Here is a 15,027-nt window from a genome sequence, read left to right as displayed (position 1 = left end):
AAACTGTTGGTGGTATGGAAATTACAGTTACTTTTCATAAAAAAAGTTATGTGAATGTGTAATGGTTTTAAAAAAATAAATTAGTATTAAAATTTTTCTCAGTTTTAATTTCTACTATAGTAAATATAGAAGATACAACTCACATAAACAAAAGCCCTTTGAGAATCTCAATAATTTTCTTGGTCCTGAGCCAAATAAGTTTGAGAACCACTGTTCTATTATATATTACGGTGTATGTGTCAGTCTCTTCAAGTAGACTGTATTTGTGGACAGCAATACAATTTTTCTTTCTTTCTTTTTCTTTATAAAAAATTTCCCAGGGGCTTCCCTGGTGGCGCAGTGGTTGAGAGTATGCCTGCCGATGCAGGGGACACGGGTTCGTGCCCCGGTCCGGGAAGATCCCACATGCCGTGGAGCGGCTGGGCCCGTGAGCCATGGCCGCTGAGCCTGTGCGTCCGGAGCCTGTGCTCCGCAACGGGAGAGGCCACAACAGTGAGAGGCCCGCGTACCGCAAGAAAAAAAAAAATTCCTCAGGTATTGACTGACAGCCTTTTTATTTTTATATGTCAGACCATCAGCAAAGCGAATGAAGCTAACATATAGTAGCAGCTACCATTTATTTGGGGCTTAGTGTTTCTTACGCGCCGTGCTCAGCCTTTCATTTAACACTCATTAGGTTCTAGAATTACCCCTATTATATACATGGTGGAAACTTAGAGACATTAAATAACTTAAAGGCATAGATAGCTAATAAATGGACCTGCCAGGACTCAACTCTCTGACTTCAGAAGCCAAGCTCTTAACCATGTCAAAAGAGTGGAAAAATGCAGAGAAATTAGAAAAGCTATAGTTAGGCAAGAAAAATTATTTACAAAGCATGGTTCCAGTAGTCTCTATCAAGTAGCTAGTTTACCTTTGCAAGGGGTTTGTAAGTCTGGTTTTCTCCTGGATATTCACATTGTGACTTGGAACAATTTTTATTTGGTTTAACACAGAGAGCATACTCTCTTATACTAAAGTTAATAAGATCTTTCCTAAGAAGGTCAGCTCCTCAACCAGAATGTATTGCCTCTGTCTCTTAAGGAGGTTAATAGGTGGTACCTCTTAGTACCTTATGTCTCTGAAAAAACTAGTAAGACACAAATTTTAAAGTGTAACATTATAAACCTAACATAACAATATTATAAAAATTGGAGAAATAAAGAAAAAATTACTCTTTCATCTTAACTCAAAAAAGGTTGGTGTACTTCCTTCAATTTTTCCCTCGAAAAATTTTAAACATAACTCGAATTGTGCTGTACTTGAAACTTTGTCTCCTGTTTCTTTTCTCTTACAACTACATCATATATATTTTTCATATTGATCAAAGAGATTTCGTCACCATCATTTTTAAAAGGCAGCATATATTCTGTCAGTTGATTATTAACTGTAGTTACTCTTGTTATTCGTGATAGTTATGTTCTATATAAAGTCACCATGAACAATGAATTAGTGAATACTGAACCGTTGCTTCTTGGAGAAATATAGGGTTAGGTTTCTGTGAGCCTCTGGACACAACATTTTCATTAACTGATCAATACACAACTTTGCTTTATCTGTGTGTCTGTTTAAAGACACTTTATTGATATACATTGTTGATTCATTGACATTGAACTCACAGCCAACAGCACAATAATTCATGCCTAAATGAAGCTGATTTTCTTAGCACATCATGGCCTTCATAAGAACTCCAGGCAGCACTTCAACACTATGCTTGGGGGCTCTTTTAAATAGAGAAATCACCAACAAAAAGCACACAAATGCAAAAACCAGGGCACTAAATCGACTTCAAGAAAGACACTTGTTTACAGTATGAGCTCTGAAACAAGCAGGCAGAGACAGTCACCTTATTCCACCTCAGCTGGGAGTGTGTACTTCAGACCACTCACATTTTTCACTGCTCTACACATGTTTGCAAATGACCTTTTGTAAAAGTGCTGCAAGTATTGATTTGGGGGTTAAAAATAAATTTTAGTGAGCAGGTGAGTTCACAAATATGGAATCTGTGAATAATGAGTATCAACTGTATTTCCCTATTATTGAACAGTTAGGCTATTTCTTTCTCTTTCTATGAAAATAATGCTGTGATTAGTTTATGCATAAAACTTCTTTTAGGAGTACTTCCTTAGGAACAGGGCTAGTTACAATTTTGATAGATCCTGCTTATTGCAGTAGCTCTTGGAGTAGCTCGTGCCAATTCTTCAATACAAAGTGTTGTCCTAGGACCAGGAGCACCAGCATCACCTGGGAGCTGATTAGAAATGCTGACAAAATCACCCCAGACTAAGTGAATCAGAATCTGGTGTTTAACAAAATCCTCAGGTGATTCCCATGCACATTAAAATTCTGAGAAGCTCTCCTATAAATCAAGGATTCTCAAACTTTACTATGCATTAGCGTCACCTAGCCAGCTTGTTAAAACAGATGCCTGACTCCACCCCCAGCATTTCTGATTTGGAACATCTGGGGAGGGACCTGAAACAGTGCATTTCTGACACATTTCCAGGTAATCCTATGCTCCTGGTTCTAAGACCACACTTTGAGAACCACTGCACTAGCTGGTTCATGAGTAGCTCTCCGGCAGGATTAATGTTTTTAAATTGCTAATGCATCTTATTTTTGTAGAAGGGAGGGAAAATAGAATCAATTTATAGCTCATCAAAAAAAAAAAAAAATCCTTCTCACTGTATAGGGCCAGGGTTTGTGGAGGCAGGTAAGCCAGCCAGGATGGTTAGACCAAGTCATGGTTGGTGGGGGAAGGCTACTGTGGATGGATCAACTGAGAAACAGAAAAAGAAGAAAAAGTTTTTTCTCTTCTTATTTAGGCACCTCCCTATAAAAGAATCTATAATTTAAGTACCTGGAAAAATTCCTAATGAATAGTTTTTCATAAATTATATTTTATTAATTACATCCCCAAATAAGAGAGTATGGTAAAAAGTGTCAAAGAGATTTTTTTTTTTACTTCGAGTTTCCTGTGGTGAAAAATAATATGTGTACAGCAATGAAAGGATAGGTCCCAAAACAAGGTCCCAAAGCTTAGTGTTTTTAGTCTTTGGCAAATCTTTGGCTATGACTCAGGAATACACTGGAGATTTCTTTTTAGAAGATAGAAGACTTGAGACTACAGTTTCCTCACCCTGAATCTTCATGTCCAGCCCAGTCAATTCAAACACATAATTATTCTCCAGCATAAACACATTTTTGGGAACAAGCCATATGCATTTCAGGTAAATCACGATTACCATTTCATATTGCTTATGAACTTGGCAAAGTTTTAAGGCAGTACAGTCTCCTAGATAGGTACTTCCTTGGAGTGCCTTCCTTTTCCTTAACCTGGGACCCCTTTGCCCTACCTTAATAGTGAGGTTCTCTTGGTCATTCGTCTTTACTTTCCAGGCCTGGTCCAAGGCTATTAGAAACTGGGTGGCTAGCAGCTCTTTGTTTTTAAAACCATTCCAAGTCCTTTTAAATAGTTAGTAGGAAAAAGACAAAGACAATCTGTGACAAAAGCAGTTGACACTAACAGTTAAAAACATTAATCCTGGGCTTCCCTGGTGGCGTAGTGGTTGAGAGTCCGCCTGCTGATGCAGGGGACGCGGGTTTGTGCCCCCGTCCGGGAAGATCCCACATGCCACGGAGCGGCTGGGCCCATGAGCCATGGCCGCTGAGCCTGCGCGACCAGGGCCTGTGCTCCGCAACGGGAGAGGCCACAACAGTGAGAGGCCCGCGTACCGGAAAAAAAAACAACAAAAAAACCCCATTAATCCTGCTGGAGATCTACTCATAAACCAGCTAATGAAGTGGTTCTCAAAGTGTGGTTCTAGAACCAGGAAATAATTGGTGAGTAATTAGTAAAATGCTTAATCTTATACTCAAAGGTGTAAGATTCAGTTAAAAGATATCCTTATCAATGAAGATAACCTTTTGATCAAAGGGGAGCAGGTAATGGGAAGTGAGTGCTGTTTCGATGCGTTATGGTAGAAGCCCTGAATGGAGAAAAGATCATATAAAGGATTAAGAAAACATAAAGTATTATGTGATTAATTTTCTTTCTCCAAGAAATCTACTCTGGTCTCCAGGTCTCTGAGAACACATAAGGATTAGATTAGGACCTAGCTTTGATGATTAACACAAGCAGTATAAAGCAAACGTTCAGTTATTTTTGATTAGACAAACAGACGGAAGGGGTTCTGTTCAAAAACGGCCATACATAGGAGGGGGAGGATGAGGAGGAAGGAGGGAGAACCTGGCAAAACAGTAAAATTTCTTTTCAAATTGGCTCTTGAGCCCCAGCAGCTGCAATATCAGGTGGGTATTTCCCAGGAGTTTTTATGCTTAGCAAAGGTTTAAAATGAGTCTGTAATTTAGGTCTAGAAGTGACTGGAAATATCCAAAGGTATGTTGCATCTGTTTCTTCTTAGCATGCATATATATTTGAATTTGTTATGTGAGAGGAAATAATTGGTGAGTAATTAGTAAAATGCTTAATCTCACTTTAATCAAAAGATTATTTTCTCTGGAAAAAGCAATCATGGCTTTGTGTTTTGGTGGGCTTCATCTCACTAATCTCAAATCTCCCAGTTCTCCACGGTTATGCACGTTTGCAGATAGCCTAATGCGTCCCATTAAAGGCAGGAGGGAGAGCTACTAGAAATGCAGGCACAGTGCCTCAGGGGTAATAAGAAGCCTCGGAGGGCTTGTTTGGTAAACTGAGCCCTCTTTAGTTATAGCAACTGTGACAGCCCTCTTTAGGACACTAAGAGTCTGTTTCAGTCTGGGTCTCAGATCCATTCTCTTTGGTTTAAGGTGAAAACTGCTGGCCTGGCTGCCACCTGCCTGGGCAGGTGAGCCATCAGCACAGCCACAGTCTCCCTGGGCTCTGCCTCCCTTTTTCTCCATCACCTTTCTCCACTCCTTTGTCTTTGGCTATTTCCTAAACCATTCACTTTTTTACTTTTAATTTATTTTTATTTTTGGCTGTGTTGGGTCTGTTGCTGCATGCGGGTTTTCTCTAGTTGTGGTGAGCGGGGGTTACTCTTTGTTGTGGTGCGCAGGCTTCTCACTGCGGTGGCTTCTCTTGTTGCAGAGCATGGGCTCTAGACGCGCGGGCTTCAGTAGTTGTGGCCCGCGGGCTCTACAGCGCAGGCTCAGTAGTTGTGGCACACAGGCTTAGTTGCTCCGTGGCATGTGGGATCATCCTGGTCCAGGGATGGAACCCATGTCTCCTACATTGGCAGGTGGATTCTTAACCACTGCGCCCCCAGGGAAGTCCCAAGCCATTCACTTTTTATCAACTCATTTTTTCACTTCTCTGGCCTTTTGGAATCCAGAATTTCATGAAAATGTCCTCCTAGTACTGCTCAATTCAGATATGACCCCCAGCCCAGGAACTCACAGTATAAATTAGCATATTGAAGACAATTACTATTGGTCAGTGGGAAGTCCTACATTGCCTTTCCTTAAATTTTTTAAATAATTAAAATTGCAGTTACTACACATTCTCTTAGGGTTTCCCTGGAATACATGATTGCTTTTTGTAAGATGTTTTTAACCACACTGCTACACATATAAGTATTGTTACTAAATGGAACCACTATATGAAATTATTGTAGCTGTTAGGACTAGACATTAGGCCTCTCTGCTTGACTATTATACAAATGAAAAAGGATATAAGAAAAAATTTAGACTGAAAGAAATGAGCATAAAAATGAAAAGGGGGTTTTCCGTTTTATAATTGAAAACATTTTCTCTGACAAAATCTGCAAATTCAAAACACCAATCCATCAAACAACTTGTTATTTGGAGAACTGTGAAAAGAATAATTTTCAAAGGCTAGCAACTCTCATACAAAATAACCAAATCTTATTTTTTCAAAGCCTAGATATACCAATTATGAATTTAGTGGGTCTTCATTTTCTTATTCACTGCAGTCTTTCATTCTTCATCACACTTCAGCCTGAATTAGAGAATCATAGGAGGTAGTGAGAGATGGACAGAAAGAGCCAATATGATAAGTTTTGCTTCTTCTTTTTTTTCTTAATTTATTTATTTTATTTATTTATTTTTGGCTGCGTTGGGTCTTCATTGCTGTGCGGGCTTTCTCTAGTTGCGGCGAGCGGGGGCTACTCTTCATTGTGGTACGCGGGCTTCTCATCGTGGTGGCTTCTCTTGTTGCGGAGCACGGGCTCTAGGTGCACGGGCTTCAGTAGTTTTGGCACGCAGGCTCAGTAGTTGTGTCTTGTGGGCTCTAGAGCACAGGCTCAGTAGTTGTGGCGCATGGGCTTAGTTGCTCCACAGCATGTGCGATCTTCCTGGACCAGGGCTCGAACCCATGTCCCCTGCACTGGCAGGCAGATTCTTAACCACTGTGCCACCAGGGAAGCCCCAAGTTTTACTTCTTAAGAGCACTAATAAAAGTCAGATTAAGGAAAAGTCTACAAAACACAACCAGCCTGAGGTTATTAGATTATCTGTTGCCACATGCCCTATTAGCCCAGACCACCAAATCACTAGTCTAATGGAAGATTTCTCTTAACTACAAAGAACAATGGTCAAGACAACTTGCTCATACAGAGGAAAATCTGAAAGTGATTTAACCTTTCTATGTCGCACCCAGATATCTCCACCTGAAACACTTGTGACGCTTTCTCCTCCTCCACTGTAGCAGCATCCCATGGGGGTTAAACTTCTATAAAAGTACTATGAAAAAATTGGAATAAAGGTAGATTAACCAGATTGCCTTACAAACTGTCACTTGCCCATCTGATGTAGGTAATAACCAGATTTTAAGAATCTTAACAATGTTAGGGTTAGAAAGGACATTTGAGATCACTAAGAACAATTTCTTCATCTCATCTATTAAAACCAAAGCTGAGGGAAAATTTCAAAAAGCTGAGAGAATTGGAATCTTGCCAAGGATGATCTGAAACTGCTACACTGGCCCTTACAGTCTTAGTACAATTCTTCTTCCATTGCATCATTGTCTCTTACAGCAGGTAAATAGAAAACATGTTGATTTTATCCATTTTAATATAAGTAACCTTTTAGATAAAGAAAGAAGGCAGGTGAATGCATAACAGATCCTCATTAAAAACTTTACTATACACTAAGGGTTCAATTCGCCCTCTGTTCAAGGAGGTGCATGAGAATCTCCTGCTAAAGTGTAAAAAGCAAAAGGAGTCTGCAGTATTCCCTACACTGATGGTTCTCTGCCCATTTCATCTGAATGCTAGAACACATCCTCCTTGTTAACTATCCCTCATCACGCAGTGATTCTCAGTTGTGACATTATGGAAGGACACAACCCCTTACCCCCACTATACATAAACACACATACTTAGAAGGATCTATCCTAATAGGGCAGCAAGCAAAGTTTGAAAAAGTTTCCCAAGCACCATCCCTGCCCTGGCCTCCATCCAGTGGAAAAATCACTAATCCAAAAAAAAAAAAAGTACTCATCCAATAAACAAACGTTTATGAAGTGTCTACCCTGTGCCACGAACAGGGTATAAAGTGCTTAACAAGAGTTAACACTAGGGCTTCCCTGGTGGCGCAGTGGTTGAGAGTCCGCCTGCCGATGCAGGGGACACGGTTTCGTGCGCCGGTCCAGGAAGATCCCACATGCCGTGGAGCGGCTGGGCCCGTGAGCCATGGCCGCTGAGCCTGCGCGTCCGGAGCCTGTGCTCCGCAACGGGAGAGGCCACAACAGTGAGAGGCCCACGTATCGAGTTAATACTAAATACTCACTCTGAGTTTTAGTACTTAGAAGCTGCTGTCTTTATATACCCAAAGTGCCTGGCATGGTCAGCCACCATCCCCTCAGTTTGATGGCTCCTTAATCTCCTTGAGGAATCTATATCTGCACATAAACCAAATGATGAAAAGGTCCCTTTTTGATTTTACCCCACCCCTACTCTCTGCTCCCCTATCTTTATTTTTCTCCTTAACATTTATTAAGTTAATAATAAACATAATTTACTTATTCATTGTTTGTCAGCCCCAATAAAATAAGCCTTCAAGAGAGCAAGAATTTTTGTCTATTTTTTCTCTTGCTGGGTCCCCAGTACCTAGAAGTATAGTAAATGCTCAATAAATATTTGTTGATTAAATGAATGCCAACACTTCTACACCTGCCAAGTCCATTTGATATATCCTCGCTTCTACCCTGGTCTCCCCACCATTCCCTTCAATCATTCTCCCATGTCCAGTATATTGGCCTCTGTCCTCTACAGAGGACAGAGAACCTCTACAGGTCCTTCCTGTCAGCTACATCTAGGCAAAGTACAGCCAGCCTGGGCACCATGATTAGCTAACACATGATGATTTTCATTCACCTCACCCTCTTATCTTCCACTGCACCTGCTGCACCAACACTTAACCCTATATTACTCCCATTGTCCAACTTATCTTACTGTTTGTCCAGTCCAGAGCATTGCTAGAGAAGATTTAGATTGATGCTAGACTGGACCAATCTCAATGCATGGTAGGACTCAATGCTCAAAATTCATGGTATACAGAAGAAAGAGAATGGGATTAAGAATTAGAACTGGGGGGACTTCCCTGGTGGCGCAGTGGTTAAGAATCCGCCTGCCAATGCAGGGGACACGGGTTCGAGCCCTGGTCTGGGAAGATAGCACATGCTGCGGAGCAACTAAGCCCATGCACCACAGCTGCTGAGCCTGCGCTCTAAAGCCCGCGAGCCACAACTACTGAGCCTGCGTGCCACAACTACTGGAGCCTGTGCACCTAGAGCCTGTGCTCCACGACAAGAGAAGTCACCGCAATGAGAAGCCCGCGCACCGCAACGAAGAGTAGCCCCCGCTCGCCGCAACTAGAGAAAGCCCGCTCGCAGCAACAAAGACCCAACACAGCCAAAAAATGTGTAAAATTAGAAGAAAAAAAAGGGGGAGCATTAATTAAAAAAAATAAGAATTAGAGCTGGGTTTAAAAATTGCGTATAATGTACACTACCTGGTGTCTGGCTGAGTCAGCAACCTTTATGAGGCTGTTTTCTCATCTGTAAAATGGGAGTGGTAGTATTCACTTCATATCTTGAGGATTATATTTGAAATGAAATAATGTACGTGAAAGCTCCTAGCAGATTTACAGGCATGTAAAAGTTGCTTAGTAAGTGTTAGCTCCTTCTCTTCCTTTAATTTAACATATTTCACTAACCTCTGATGATGCCCTCACTCTTTGAAAATGACTAACATCTGCTTAGCAAGAAAATCAAAACTTTCTGGTATGAATCTTAATTTTCTTCTTTTCTCTCCTTTCCATATCAGAATTCTATGTCTTCACTCATCCTGTCTCCCGATTCAGAAATAATGTCCCTCTTCTTTTGTAAGACTAACCCTCTATCCATACCAATAGTTTTCATCCCTGGCTGCACATTAGAATCATCTGCGGAGCTTTTGAAAAATGCAGATGTCTGGCCCCCACCACAGACCAATTAAATATGAATCTCTGGAGGCGGGAGCATGGCATCAATATTTTTTTTAAGTTCCCTGGTAGTGTGCCAAGACAAGTCAGTGGGGGAAAGAACAATCTTTTCAACAAATATTGCTGGAACTAGATATCCTCATTCAAAAGAATGAAGTTGAACCCTTCCTTATACCATTGACAAAAATTAACTCAAAATGGATCACAGACCTAAATGTAATAGCTAAAATTTTAAAACTCTTACAAGAAAACATAAGAGTAAATCTTCATAACCTTGGGTTAGGCAAAGGCTTCTTAGATATGACACCAAAAGCACAAGCAACAATGACAAAAAATAGATAAACTGAACTTCATCGAAATTAAAACATTTGGTGCTGCAAACAATATCATAAAGAAAGTGAAAAAGACAACCCACAGACCAACAACAAAAAAATCACAAACCATATACCTGATAAAGAACTTGTATCCAGAATATATAAAGGACTCTTAAACTCAATAATAAAAGGATGAATAACCTACTTTTTTAAATGAGCAAAGGATCTGAATAGATATTTCTCCAAAACCACAATGAAATTCCACTTTAAACTCATTAAGATTGCTCTTACCAGAAAAATGGATAATAATAGTTGTTGATGAAGATGTGGAGAAACTGAAACCCTCATACATTGCTAGTAGGAATGCAAAATGGTGCAGCTGCTTTGGAAAATGGTTATTGGAAAAGTCTGAAAATATTAAACATATAGTTATCATATGACCTAGCAATTTCACTCCTAGGTATATACCCAAAAGAAATGAAAACATATGTTTACACAAAAACTTGTACACAAATGTACATAGAAGTATTATTCATACAGTAGACAAAAAGTGGAAAAAACCCAAATGTCCATCAACCAATGAATGGATAAGTAGCATGTGGTATAGCTATTCAATGGAATATTATTCGGCGATAAAAAGGAACGAAGCACTGATACATGCTACAACATGGATAAACTTTGAAAACCTTGTACTAAGTGAAAAAAGCTACAGTTGCCCCTCGAACAACATGAGTTTGAACTGTGCAGGTCCACATATACTCAGATTTTTTTCAATAGTAACTACCACAGTACTATACAGTCTGTGGTTGGTTGAATCCAAGTATGTGGAAGAACTGCAGATACAGAGGATGAGTATAAATTACACTCAGATTAACCCCCCCTCACACATTGTTCAAGGGTCAACTGTAGTCACAAAAGACCATACACTGTATAATTTCATTTATAAGAAGTGGTCAGAATAGGCAAGTCTATGTGTAGAGAAAGTAGATTAGTGGTTGCCTAGGGCTGATAGTTGAGGGGAAATGAGGAGTGACTGCTAATAGGAATGGGGTTTCTTTTTGCAATGATGAAAATGTTCTAAAATTGATTGTGGTGATGGTTGAACAACTCTATGAACATATGAAAAACCACTGGCTAGGAAAGAGAGACAGAAAGTTCCCCAGGTAATTCTAATCTTAATGTCTATTTACAGAAACCAATTTCTGAACCACAACACTCAAAGTGTATATGGTATTTTACCTTCTAGATTCCTTAGCGGTAAAGATGGCATCTTCTAATTCTTTCTCTCTCCCATATCCTTAAGGAATAATAATGGACACAGAGCAGGAGTATGATATCTTTTAAATGACTTTTTTTAAGTAAAAGAGTGTTCTTGGTGAATGGTTTTTTTAAAATTTTAATCAAAATTGTAAAGAGTCAGGCTGCCACCTGGCAGAACTGATCATCTTGGCTATCTTGATTCATTTAAATGCCCCAAGCAATTAATTCAGCTATGGGACATAGAGAGATGGTAAGCAGACAGTGCAAACCAAACTGACCGGTTCTGCCATTCAAAGTATGGTTGTTTCACCATATAACAGTGGATGTGGCCGCTGGCCCTTAGGAACTATTCTTTTTTTTTTTTTTTTTTTTTTTTTTGCGGTATATGGGCCTCTCACTGTTGTGGCCTCTCCCGTTGCGGAGCACAGGCTCCGGACGCACAGGCTCCGGACGCACAGGCTCAGCGGCCATGGCTCACGGGCCCAGCCGCTCCGCGGCATGTGGGATCTTCCCGGACCGGGGCACAAACCCGTGTCCCCTGCATCGGCAGGCGGACTCTCAACCACTGCGCCACCAGGGAAGCCCAGGAACTATTCTTTTGACAGCTCCCCAGGACACAGCTCTGGTTTGACTGACTTTGTTTACTAAATAAATTAATTCCTACTTCTGGAGTAGCTTCAATTTTTAAACAGAAAGCCATCTATTGACAGTCACTGATACACAGGATTTTATTGTTTGATATTAAACAATTAAGAGTTATTGTTTTTTTCCCTACAAGTACACCATACATGAAAATAAATATAATCTAGAATACAGCCACTAGGAGTGGAGAGAGGGGGAGATTCTATATCCACTCTGTGCCTTAAAGGGATAGCTTTACTTTAATAAAACCAAAAGGCAAACTGTATTTCTTTCATGGAAATTAAGCTCTCTTTGGCAAAATGTATATAAAAGAGTCTGATGAACATTTCCTAAGATGAGTTTAATTATGGAAACACATTTTTTAAAAAGTCATAAGGATTCAGTCTTTTGATCTAGCAGTGACCTAGTAGACTTTAATAATTTAAACTAACTTCGAAATTGCTACTTTCAATAGAGGCTCTGAAGGTACATACACAAAAAATGCTGAAATAAGTCTAGATGTTTACAAATATAGGGAATTTTGTCATTTATTCAACCCAGCAGATTAAAAAGTAGCAAAATATGACACCATAGTTATCTGAGCATAGGACAAAAATCTGGTTTACAATCAGGCAGAAGTTTTCCCTTCTATAACTCTAGTGAGTTCAAATGTACTCAGGAAAACAAAATGAATGAGGGGAATGTCAGATGAGAAATAAAAAGAAAATTCTAAATCCTCAGGTAATTTTGAAATGAAATGAGTTTACAGTTGGAAGATTCATTAATAAGAATAATTCAAAAGATAGCATTAGGACCATAATTTAGAAGTCTTGTTTCATGAGGAGATTATAATCTGAAAATCTCAAAACTAAGAATTGATTATACAAGGTAAACAAGACAAGGCTAAATGATAAAAAAATAACAAGACATTTTGTGTTCTCTCTCACTAGAAAGAACAACCGGGTACATGCTGCTGCTAGACTATAAACTGCTCTAAGTGAGGCAGTTGGAAAATGCTATTAGATTATATGGGTTGAGGAGCTGCCCCAGGGGTAGAACATGTCACAATGTCACATCCCTCTTCTTTACTACCACAACTTTCACCAGAATCAACCAGAGCCTTGGAAAACAAATTCAGTCACAAAGACTAACTTTCTGTTAAAACTCCAAGCAAACTATCAAACCAACTTAATACCTGGAACATATCAGAAGTTTTCTGTGTTCCCCAGACACAGTGGAATAAACGATTTTCAGTGGGAAGTTCATCTTAGAAAAATGCTCATGAGCATTTCTAGGCATATAATTATGGGATATACTAAGAAACCACTTCTTAGTTTTCATTAGGGGATATTTAACAAATCAGAATTTAAGGATAATTCCCCTTTTGCCTCTGGTGCAGGCTTTAGGTTTTTGAAAACGTAAATAAAATGTACAGAGTGACATAAAGAGCTATAAATATGTATACATATACGACTACAGCTCCCATAATAAAAGCTTTTGGGAAGAAAAAAAAAGATTGAACTGGTATTCATCTTCCCCAAACTGCAATCCCAAGATATTGACTGTTATACAATTATGAAACAAAGGCAAGGTCAAGGGTGAGAAACAACAGAAAGGACGGCAGAAAGGAAGACAAGTGCTCATCAGGCTAGAACCTGCTCTGTCTAGCTGGCCCGGCTTTCTCCAGCACCTTTCTGGTACCAGTTCTGGGCTTCTCCTGTAATACAATTCACATCATCGCTCAGAGGGATGAATCTCCCTTTAAGGAAAGCCAAGCCAGCATCCAGAGGTAACGTGCAGAACCGTAAATGAAAAATGTCCACGTCTAGCAGGCAGACAAGCAAAGGAAAATCAGCTGTCAGTTTCAGAGGCTCCTAGCTGTAACGGGGTTTCAGGTTTCTCTTTGCTTCTGTCTGTCTCTCTCATCGTGTCTCCTTCAATAATATCAGTTTTCTAATCACCTCAAATCACAAATACATTCTCCATCTGTCCTTGTGAAATAAATGCTGATGAAACAGAAAAACAGTGCGATACTCACAACAATGAAGAATTCCTACACATGCCGTTCCATTTTCTTGCTTTAAAAAGATGTAAGGTTAATTTAAAAAGCCTTGCAGAATTAGAAAAATAAGGGGGAGGGGGATTCTACCCACACAATCCTCCCTCCCACCGCAAAGGAGCCCGAAGGCTTGCTGACGTCACAGATTCATGAATGGATGTAAATTGGGCTGGTTTAGGATTCCGCACAGACTTCGCTGTGGTGTGTGCTGTGAAAAAGAAAGGGAGGGTCCAGAGCAGCCCCGGCCAATAGACTTCAGGCAGTCATGGCCTGCCTTCTTTCAGAAGGAATCTGGTCACAGAATAAACAGAGCCCACCAATCAGGGCGTCTGCCAATGCCTTAGGACAGACTGGCAGCCTGAGGAGGGAGGTGTGTGTGTGTGTGTGTGTGTGTGTGTGTGTGTGTGTGTGTGTGTGTGTGTGTGTGTGTGTGTGTGTGTGTGTGTGTGTGTGTGTGTGTGTGTGTGTGTGTGTGTGTGTGTGTGTGCAAGCGCTGCAATAGTCATGAAAACATTATTATTGCTACTGAATGAGGGCAGACTGGCAGCCTGAGGAGGGAGTGTGTGTGTGTGTGTGTGTGTGTGTGTGTGTGCGCGCGCGCGCGTATGTGTGCGTGTGTGTGCAAGCGCTGCAATAGTCCTGAAAACATTATTACTACTGAATGAGGGAATCAGAATTTTGGTGAACTCAGTGCATGCATATAGAAGATATCACGATCTTTTATTCATTAGAGCTATTTTCTTTAACCCTTTTCTTGCTGTTCAACAATGTGCCTGATCTGATGTGATAAAAACAAATCAAAGTCACAGAGTTTCTAAAACTGATGTCCAGTAGACAAGTATGCCCTGCACACCAAGACTTGTAAAAGCAAAATAGTAGAGAAATAATAATGGGAATAACAACCTAGCGATTAAGGAAATAGGTAAGAAAATATTACATAAGTGTAATTGTTTGGTAGAACAATATCACCTTGCTGACATTTGCGATGAATCAAAAGTGGGTGTGGAAGAGTAATTTACTGCTACATTTAAATAAGGTAGGACATTTCCTCATTGGTTTATTAAACTTCTGACATTCAATTAAGATGCAGCTCCAAAAGAGCTGTTAATGTTTCTTTGAGCTAATTTTTGTTTTAGTAAGATGTCTTATTACTAATAACAAAACAGCTATAATTAAATTCACCCAAAGAGCTCATGATATTAAAAAAATTTTTCTTATTTAAAAAATTTTAACAGCTTTATTGAGGTGTAATTGCTATACAAAGAACTACTATATTTAATGTGTACAATT

General features: G+C 39.8%; 1 protein-coding gene across 3 annotated transcripts in view; it reads right to left on the bottom strand.

The window, feature by feature from the left end:
* MAP3K13 (mitogen-activated protein kinase kinase kinase 13) overlaps positions 1–15,027 on the bottom strand; it is a 161,628-nt gene that overhangs the window by 78,806 nt on the left and 67,795 nt on the right. The window contains exon 1 of one of the 3 annotated variants that reach the window (XM_049709895.1): positions 13,717–14,046. The exons of the other annotated variants lie outside the window; for them this stretch is intronic. The gene's annotated coding sequence lies outside the window, so the exon portion shown is untranslated. Of the gene's footprint in view, positions 1–13,716; positions 14,047–15,027 lie in introns of those variants that run through there. 3 annotated transcript variants of the gene reach the window in all.

This window comes from Orcinus orca, chromosome 5, assembly GCF_937001465.1.
Source record: "Orcinus orca chromosome 5, mOrcOrc1.1, whole genome shotgun sequence".
NCBI lineage: Eukaryota > Metazoa > Chordata > Mammalia > Artiodactyla > Delphinidae > Orcinus > Orcinus orca.
Note: the sequence above shows the minus strand (reverse complement) of the source record. Positions and strands in the feature narration are given on the sequence as shown.